Source organism: Temnothorax nylanderi, unplaced genomic scaffold (assembly GCF_030848795.1).
Source record: "Temnothorax nylanderi isolate EJ_2023f unplaced genomic scaffold, tnyl_v1.0 TNYL_tig0226_pilon, whole genome shotgun sequence".
NCBI classification, from domain to species: domain Eukaryota; kingdom Metazoa; phylum Arthropoda; class Insecta; order Hymenoptera; family Formicidae; genus Temnothorax; species Temnothorax nylanderi.
In genome coordinates, this window is record NW_027249288.1 from 1 (window position 1) to 9,444 (window position 9,444).

Here is a 9,444-nt window from a genome sequence, read left to right on the forward strand (position 1 = left end):
GTCTCTCCGCGCCGCGAGACTATGTCGTCGGCTTCCCTCCCTTATACGCGTCGTCGCGGGTCTCTCCGCGCCGCGAGACTATTCGTCGGCTTCCCTCCCTTATACGCGTCGTCGCGGGTCTCTCCGCGCCGCGAGACTATGTCGTCGGCTTCCCTCCCTTATAACGCGTCGTCGCGGGTCTCTCCGCGCCGCGAGACTATGTCGTCGGCTTCCCTCCCTTATACGCGTCGTCGCGGGTCTCTCCGCGCCGCGGAGCTATGTCGTCGGCTTCCCTCCCTTATACGCGTCGTCGCGGGTCTCTCCGCGCCGCGAGACTATGTCGTCGTCTTCCCTCCCTTATACGCGTCGGTCGCGGGTCTCTCCGCGCCGCGAGACTATGTCGTCGGCTTCCCTCCCTTATACGCGTCGTCGCGGGTCTCTCCGCGCCGCGAGACTATGTCGTCGGCTTCCCTCCCTTATACGCGTCGGTCGCGGGGCTCTCCGCGCCGCGAGACTATGTCGTCGGCTTCCCTCCCTTATACGCGTCGTCGCGGGTCTCTCCGCGCCGCGAGACTATGTCGTCGGCTTCCCTCCCTTATACGCGTCGTCGCGGGTCTCTCCGCGCCGCGAGACTATGTCGTCGGCTTCCCTCCCTTATACGCGTCGTCGCGGGTCTCTCCGCGCCGCGAGACTATGTCGTCGGCTTCCCTCCTTATACGCGTCGTCGCGGGTCCTCCGCGCCGCGAGACTATGTCGTCGGCTTCCCTCCCTTATACGCGTCGTCGCGGGTCTCTCCGCGCCGCGAGACTATGTCGTCGGCTTCCCTCCCTTATACGCGTCGTCGCGGGGTCTCTCGCTCCTCCGCGCCGCGAGACTATGTCGTCGGCTTCCTCCCTTATACGCGTCGTCGCGGGTCTCTCCGCGCCGCGAGACTATGTCGTCGGCTTCCCTCCCTTATACGCGTCGTCGCGGGTCTCTCCGCGCCGCGAGACTATGTCGTCGGCTTCCCTCCCTATACGCGTCGTCGCGGGTCTCTCCGCGCCGCGAGACTATGTCGTCGGCTTCCCTCCCTTATACTACGCGTCGTCGCGGGTCTCTCCGCGCCGCGAGACTATGTCGTCGGCTTCCCTCCCTTATACGCGTCGTCGCGGGTCTCTCCGCGCCGCGAGACTATGTCGTCGGCTTCCCTCCCTTATACGTCGTCGCGGGTCTCTCCGCGCCGCGAGACTATGTCGTCGGCTTCCCCCTCCCTTATACGCGTCGTCGCGGGTCTCTCCGCGCCGCGAGACTATGTCGTCGGCTTCCCTCCCTTATACGCGTCGTCGCGGGTCTCTCCGCGCCGCGAGACTATGTCGTCGGCTTCCCTCCCTTATACGCGTCGTCGCGGGTCTCTCCGCGCCGCGAGACTATGTCGTCGGCTTCCCTCCCTTATACGCGTCGTCGCGGGTCTCTCCGCGCCGCGAGACTATGTCGTCGGCTTCCCTCCCTTATACGCGTCGTCGCGGGTCTCTCCGCGCCGCGAGACTATGTCGTCGGCTTCCCTCCCTTATACGCGTCGTCGCGGGTCTCTCCGCGCCGCGAGACTATGTCGTCGGCTTCCCTCCCTTATACGCGTCGTCGCGGGTCTCTCCGCGCCGCGAGACTATGTCGTCGGCTTCCCTCCCTTATACGCGTCGTCGCGGGTCTCTCCGCGCCGCGAGACTATGTCGTCGGCTTCCCTCCCTTATACGCGTCGTCGCGGGTCTCTCCGCGCCGCGAGACTATGTCGTCGGCTTCCCTCCCTTATACGCGTCGTCGCGGGTCTCTCCGCGCCGCGAGACTATGTCGTCGGCTTCCCTCCCTTATACGCGTCGTCGCGGGTCTCTCCGCGCCGCGAGACTATGTCGTCGGCTTCCCTCCCTTATACGCGTCGTCGCGGGTCTCTCCGCGCCGCGAGACTATGTCGTCGGCTTCCCTCCCTTATACGCGTCGTCGCGGGTCTCTCCGCGCCGCGAGACTATGTCGTCGGCTTCCCTCCCTTATACGCGTCGTCGCGGGTCTCTCCGCGCCGCGAGACTATGTCGTCGGCTTCCCTCCCTTATACGCGTCGTCGCGGGTCTCTCCGCGCCGCGAGACTATGTCGTCGGCTCCCTCCCTTATACGCGTCGTCGCGGGTCTCTCCGCGCCGCGAGACTATGTCGTCGGCTTCCCTCCCTTATACGCGTCGTCGCGGGTCTCTCCGCGCCGCGAGACTATGTCGTCGGCTTCCCTCCCTTATACGCGTCGTCGCGGGTCTCTCCGCGCCGCGAGACTATGTCGTCGGCTTCCCTCCCTTATACGCGTCGTCGCGGGTCTCTCCGCGCCGCGAGACTATGTCGTCGGCTTCCCTCCCTTATACGCGTCGTCGCGGGTCTCTCCGCGCCGCGAGACTATGTCGTCGGCTTCCCTCCCTTATACGCGTCGTCGCGGGTCTCTCCGCGCCGCGAGACTATGTCGTCGGCTTCCCTCCCTTATACGCGTCGTCGCGGGTCTCTCCGCGCCGCGAGACTATGTCGTCGGCTTCCCTCCCTTATACGCGTCGTCGCGGGTCTCTCCGCGCCGCGAGACTATGTCGTCGGCTTCCCTCCCTTATACGCGTCGTCGCGGGTCTCTCCGCGCCGCGAGACTATGTCGTCGGCTTCCCTCCCTTATACGCGTCGTCGCGGGTCTCTCCGCGCCGCGAGACTATGTCGTCGGCTTCCCTCCCTTATACGCGTCGTCGCGGGTCTCTCCGCGCCGCGAGACTATGTCGTCGGCTTCCCTCCCTTATACGCGTCGTCGCGGGTCTCTCCGCGCCGCGAGACTATGTCGTCGGCTTCCCTCCCTTATACGCGTCGTCGCGGGTCTCTCCGCGCCGCGAGACTATGTCGTCGGCTTCCCTCCCTTATACGCGTCGTCGCGGGTCTCTCCGCGCCGCGAGACTATGTCGTCGGCTTCCCCTCCCTTATACGCGTCGTCGCGGGTCTCTCCGCGCCGCGAGACTATGTCGTCGGCTTCCCCTCCCTTATACGCGTCGTCGCGGGTCTCTCCGCGCCGCGAGACTATGTCGTCGGCTTCCCTCCCTTATACGCGTCGTCGCGGGTCTCTCCGCGCCGCGAGACTATGTCGTCGGCTTCCCTCCCTTATACGCGTCGTCGCGGGTCTCTCCGCGCCGCGAGACTATGTCGTCGGCTTCCCTCCCTTATACGCGTCGTCGCGGGTCTCTCCGCGCCGCGAGACTATGTCGTCGGCTTCCCTCCCTTATACGCGTCGTCGCGGGTCTCTCCGCGCCGCGAGACTATGTCGTCGGCTTCCCTCCCTTATACGCGTCGTCGCGGGTCTCTCCGCGCCGCGAGACTATGTCGTCGGCTTCCCTCCCTTATACGCGTCGTCGCGGGTCTCTCCGCGCCGCGAGACTATGTCGTCGGCTTCCCTCCCTTATACGCGTCGTCGCGGGTCTCTCCGCGCCGCGAGACTATGTCGTCGGCTTCCCTCCCTTATACGCGTCGTCGCGGGTCTCTCCGCGCCGCGAGACTATGTCGTCGGCTTCCCTCCCTTATACGCGTCGTCGCGGGTCTCTCCGCGCCGCGAGACTATGTCGTCGGCTTCCCTCCCTTATACGCGTCGTCGCGGGTCTCTCCGCGCCGCGAGACTATGTCGTCGGCTTCCCTCCCTTATACGCGTCGTCGCGGGTCTCTCCGCGCCGCGAGACTATGTCGTCGGCTTCCCTCCCTTATACGCGTCGTCGCGGGTCTCTCCGCGCCGCGAGACTATGTCGTCGGCTTCCCTCCCTTATACGCGTCGTCGCGGGTCTCTCCGCGCCGCGAGACTATGTCGTCGGCTTCCCTCCCTTATACGCGTCGTCGCGGGTCTCTCCGCGCCGCGAGACTATGTCGTCGGCTTCCCTCCCTTATACGCGTCGTCGCGGGTCTCTCCGCGCCGCGAGACTATGTCGTCGGCTTCCCTCCCTTATACGCGTCGTCGCGGGTCTCTCCGCGCCGCGAGACTATGTCGTCGGCTTCCCTCCCTTATACGCGTCGTCGCGGGTCTCTCCGCGCCGCGAGACTATGTCGTCGGCTTCCCTCCCTTATACGCGTCGTCGCGGGTCTCTCCGCGCCGCGAGACTATGTCGTCGGCTTCCCTCCCTTATACGCGTCGTCGCGGGTCTCTCCGCGCCGCGAGACTATGTCGTCGGCTCCCTCCCTTATACGCGTCGTCGCGGGTCTCTCCGCGCCGCGAGACTATGTCGTCGGCTCCCTCCCTTATACGCGTCGTCGCGGGTCTCTCCGCGCCGCGAGACTATGTCGTCGGCTCCCCTCCCTTATACGCGTCGTCGCGGGTCTCTCCGCGCCGCGAGACTATGTCGTCGGCTTCCCTCCCTTATACGCGTCGTCGCGGGTCTCTCCGCGCCGCGAGACTATGTCGTCGGCTTCCCCTCCCTTATACGCGTCGTCGCGGGTCTCTCCGCGCCGCGAGACTATGTCGTCGGCTCCCCTCCCTTATACGCGTCGTCGCGGGTCTCTCCGCGCCGCGAGACTATGTCGTCGGCTCCCCTCCCTTATACGCGTCGTCGCGGGTCTCTCCGCGCCGCGAGACTATGTCGTCGGCTCCCCTCCCTTATACGCGTCGTCGCGGGTCTCTCCGCGCCGCGAGACTATGTCGTCGGCTCCCCTCCCTTATACGCGTCGTCGCGGGTCTCTCCGCGCCGCGAGACTATGTCGTCGGCTCCCCTCCCTTATACGCGTCGTCGCGGGTCTCTCCGCGCCGCGAGACTATGTCGTCGGCTCCCCTCCCTTATACGCGTCGTCGCGGGTCTCTCCGCGCCGCGAGACTATGTCGTCGGCTCCCCTCCCTTATACGCGTCGTCGCGGGTCTCTCCGCGCCGCGAGACTATGTCGTCGGCTCCCCTCCCTTATACGCGTCGTCGCGGGTCTCTCCGCGCCGCGAGACTATGTCGTCGGCTCCCTCCCTTATACGCGTCGTCGCGGGTCTCTCCGCGCCGCGAGACTATGTCGTCGGCTCCCCTCCCTTATACGCGTCGTCGCGGGTCTCTCCGCGCCGCGAGACTATGTCGTCGGCTCCCCTCCCTTATACGCGTCGTCGCGGGTCTCTCCGCGCCGCGAGACTATGTCGTCGGCTCCCCTCCCTTATACGCGTCGTCGCGGGTCTCTCCGCGCCGCGAGACTATGTCGTCGGCTCCCCTCCCTTATACGCGTCGTCGCGGGTCTCTCCGCGCCGCGAGACTATGTCGTCGGCTCCCCTCCCTTATACGCGTCGTCGCGGGTCTCTCCGCGCCGCGAGACTATGTCGTCGGCTCCCCTCCCTTATACGCGTCGTCGCGGGTCTCTCCGCGCCGCGAGACTATGTCGTCGGCTCCCCTCCCTTATACGCGTCGTCGCGGGTCTCTCCGCGCCGCGAGACTATGTCGTCGGCTCCCCTCCCTTATACGCGTCGTCGCGGGTCTCTCCGCGCCGCGAGACTATGCCGTCGGCTCCCCTCCCTTATACGCGTCGTCGCGGGTCTCTCCGCGCCGCGAGACTATGCCGTCGGCTCCCCTCCCTTATACGCGTCGTCGCGGGTCTCTCCGCGCCGCGAGACTATGCCGTCGGCTCCCCTCCCTTATACGCGTCGTCGCGGGTCTCTCCGCGCCGCGAGACTATGTCGTCGGCTCCCCTCCCTTATACGCGTCGTCGCGGGTCTCTCCGCGCCGCGAGACTATGTCGTCGGCTCCCCTCCCTTATACGCGTCGTCGCGGGTCTCTCCGCGCCGCGAGACTATGTCGTCGGCTCCCCTCCCTTATACGCGTCGTCGCGGGTCTCTCCGCGCCGCGAGACTATGTCGTCGGCTCCCCTCCCTTATACGCGTCGTCGCGGGTCTCTCCGCGCCGCGAGACTATGTCGTCGGCTCCCCTCCCTTATACGCGTCGTCGCGGGTCTCTCCGCGCCGCGAGACTATGCCGTCGGCTCCCCTCCCTTATACGCGTCGTCGCGGGTCTCTCCGCGCCGCGAGACTATGCCGTCGGCTCCCCTCCCTTATACGCGTCGTCGCGGGTCTCTCCGCGCCGCGAGACTATGCCGTCGGCTCCCCTCCCTTATACGCGTCGTCGCGGGTCTCTCCGCGCCGCGAGACTATGCCGTCGGCTCCCCTCCCTTATACGCGTCGTCGCGGGTCTCTCCGCGCCGCGAGACTATGCCGTCGGCTCCCCTCCCTTATACGCGTCGTCGCGGGTCTCTCCGCGCCGCGAGACTATGCCGTCGGCTCCCCTCCCTTATACGCGTCGTCGCGGGTCTCTCCGCGCCGCGAGACTATGCCGTCGGCTTCCCTCCCTTATACGCGTCGTCGCGGGTCTCTCCGCGCCGCGAGACTATGTCGTCGGCTTCCCTCCCTTATACGCGTCGTCGCGGGTCTCTCCGCGCCGCGAGACTATGTCGTCGGCTCCCCTCCCTTATACGCGTCGTCGCGGGTCTCTCCGCGCCGCGAGACTATGTCGTCGGCTCCCCTCCCTTATACGCGTCGTCGCGGGTCTCTCCGCGCCGCGAGACTATGTCGTCGGCTCCCCTCCCTTATACGCGTCGTCGCGGGTCTCTCCGCGCCGCGAGACTATGTCGTCGGCTCCCCTCCCTTATACGCGTCGTCGCGGGTCTCTCCGCGCCGCGAGACTATGTCGTCGGCTCCCCTCCCTTATACGCGTCGTCGCGGGTCTCTCCGCGCCGCGAGACTATGTCGTCGGCTCCCCTCCCTTATACGCGTCGTCGCGGGTCTCTCCGCGCCGCGAGACTATGTCGTCGGCTCCCCTCCCTTATACGCGTCGTCGCGGGTCTCTCCGCGCCGCGAGACTATATCGTCGGCTCCCCTCCCTTATACGCGTCGTCGCGGGTCTCTCCGCGCCGCGAGACTATATCGTACGCTTCGCTCGCTCATACGGTCCGTCGCGCGTCTCTCCGCGCCGGGAGACAATGACGCTTCGCTTATGCGGTTCGTCGAATCCTTCATTTGAATGTTTCAGAAAATAACGACGCAGAAGATGACATCGGGGCAGCGAGGGAATCCTGCGAAGCTGACATCCCGAGCAGCCTGAGAGGAGGAGGAGGCCTAGGATAGGCATCGGGCATCGGCGTACCAACACTTCTGGTAAGTGTTACTTTTTATTTTTTTTAAAGATATTATAGAATCCCTCTTTGTGCTTATTCAGTTCCTACATTAAACCGTGTTTCGGAATTTAAATTAGTAAAAAAAGATATTTTGAAAAATTTGATTCAAGTTGATTCTAACGTAGAAACCTTTTTCGAAGAAGTAATTTAAAATATAATATTAATCTGAATAACGAATAAGATGTTCGATGCGCGTGACACGTATTTAATCGATTCGATTATTTTTATGTTACAGAAAATATCCGCGCGGGAAGGAGCATCATCTTTGCATCGAGGGAACACGAGTGACACCCCGAGCAGCCTGAGAGGAGGAGGAGGCCTAGGATAGGCATCGGGCATCGGCGTACCAACACTTCTGGTAAGTGTTACTTTTCATTTTTTTTAAAGATATTATAGAATCCCTCTTTGTGCTTATTCAGTTCCTACATTAAACCGTGTTTCGGAATTTAAATTAGTAAAAAAAGATATTTTGAAAAATTTGATTCAAGTTGATTCTAACGTAGAAACCTTTTTCGAAGAAGTAATTTAAAATATAATATTAATCTGAATAACGAATAAGATGTTCGATGCGCGTGACACGTATTTAATCGATTCGATTATTTTTATGTTACAGAAAATATCCGCGCGGGAAGGAGCATCATCTTTGCATCGAGGGAACACGAGTGACATCCCGAGCAGCCTGAGAGGAGGTGGAGGCCTGGAAGAGGCATCAGGCGCCGGCGGAACAACATGCGGTAAATATAATTGGTTTATACATATTGTGTCTTTCGCGGAAAGTTTAACCAATCGGTTTTTCAATCGAATAGTAAAGATAGTCAGAGAGTAGAAATTAAAAAAGAGTTTAATTTTTTAAATTCTATTTTGAATTCTTGTGTTCAGTAAATAGATTATACTTTCAAGAAATTAAACGTGTTTTTTTATTAAATTTATTTAATTAAAAGAAATATAGAATTCCGTGTTTTACCTTCGGTAATTATTTTTCGAAATACAGACTGTCTCTTTTCTTCCCTGCTCTAATCTGGGTTATATGTTTGATTGTTACAGAATCATCGTAGCGACGTTGCAGATACAGCTCCGCTGCTGCGCATCGGTGTCGGTGAGTTTTAGCGTAGGGAAGTGTGGAGAAATAAGCGTAGGTAGGGACATAGTTAAAACGTAGGTAGGGAATAATTTTTAATTATTTTCAGTAATTACATTCCCATTAAGTGAGAAAGGTCAAGAAACATTTCGACTATATTGCAACAACGTCGTAAAATTAATGCAATATAGCCGAAATGGCTTCTTGATTTTTCTTGCTTAATGGATGAAGTCACACTGCATTGCCACAAGTCTCAATGTGGCTCGAGACTCCTATCTGACCCGGAGGTGGAGGTGGATTTTGCGGCCGGAACAGCAGGAAAGAAAGTGGTGAGTGTAATTGATTTTTACGTACTATGTTACTTATGTCCAAAAATGTTCTATCTCTTCTGTCTTTACTTAATCGAATCGTTCATTTGAATATTTCAGAAAATAACGACGTAGAAGGTGACATCGGGGCAGCGAGGGAATCCTGCGAAGCTGACATCCCGAGCAGCCTGAGAGGAGGAGGAGGCCTGGGAGAGGCATCGGGCGCCAGCGGAACAACTTTGCGGTAAATATTATTTTTTATTTCGTGTAAAAGTAAATTTTTCCTGTTTATTCTCGAGTTGTTTTATTTCCCCGTGATTTAGAAATAATAATTAGAAGAAAAGAAGTAATTTAATATTGTAGAAATTTATCCTTGTAAAGATCCTTTTCGTAAAATGTTTCCTTATTTAAATTAATATCTAATTGAATAATAAAAAGTTTGATCCACATAGGAATTATGTTTTAAAACATTAGGTTTTTTGAACACCATTTTAATATGAATTTTATGTTTGTATATTACAGATACAACGTAGCTACGTGGCAGATGTAATTCCGCTGTTGCGCATCGGGGTCGGTGAGTAATGAATTAACATATTTTTTGAGGTAACGGGGATGTGTGGCAACCTATGAAATATATACCACGAAAAATGTATTCCACATAAATGTATATGTGGTATACCTTAAATGTATACCACATATCTAGATAAACCTAACCTACTAAATATGTTAAACTGACATAATGATTTTTAAATTAAAATATAAATTAAAATTTTAAATTAAAACAAATGACCGACGCATGATAAACGCGAGTGATTTTGCGTTTCTGTGGCAGCGCCATCTTGAAAGATTTCCACGAGGTTTTCTGCAGCGTTCTGTCGATAACTGCGCGCAGCGTGATACATTACCGATGGAGCTCCGTAATTTTTACGAA

At 58.8% G+C, this 9,444-nt stretch overlaps 1 long non-coding RNA gene across 2 annotated transcripts; it reads left to right on the forward strand.

Moving 5' to 3' along the window:
• The first annotated feature begins 6,738 nt into the window (after positions 1–6,738).
• Positions 6,739–9,424, forward strand: LOC139779423 (uncharacterized). 2 transcript variants are annotated; one of them, XR_011719895.1, is made up of 7 exons: positions 6,739–7,107; positions 7,363–7,485; positions 7,741–7,861; positions 8,172–8,223; positions 8,291–8,534; positions 8,634–8,757; positions 9,036–9,424. It is a non-coding gene; the product is annotated as an uncharacterized lncRNA (long non-coding RNA). The 2 variants fall into 2 exon arrangements; XR_011719894.1 differs by having other exon boundaries at positions 8,172–8,534.
• Positions 9,425–9,444: the final 20 nt, after the last annotated feature.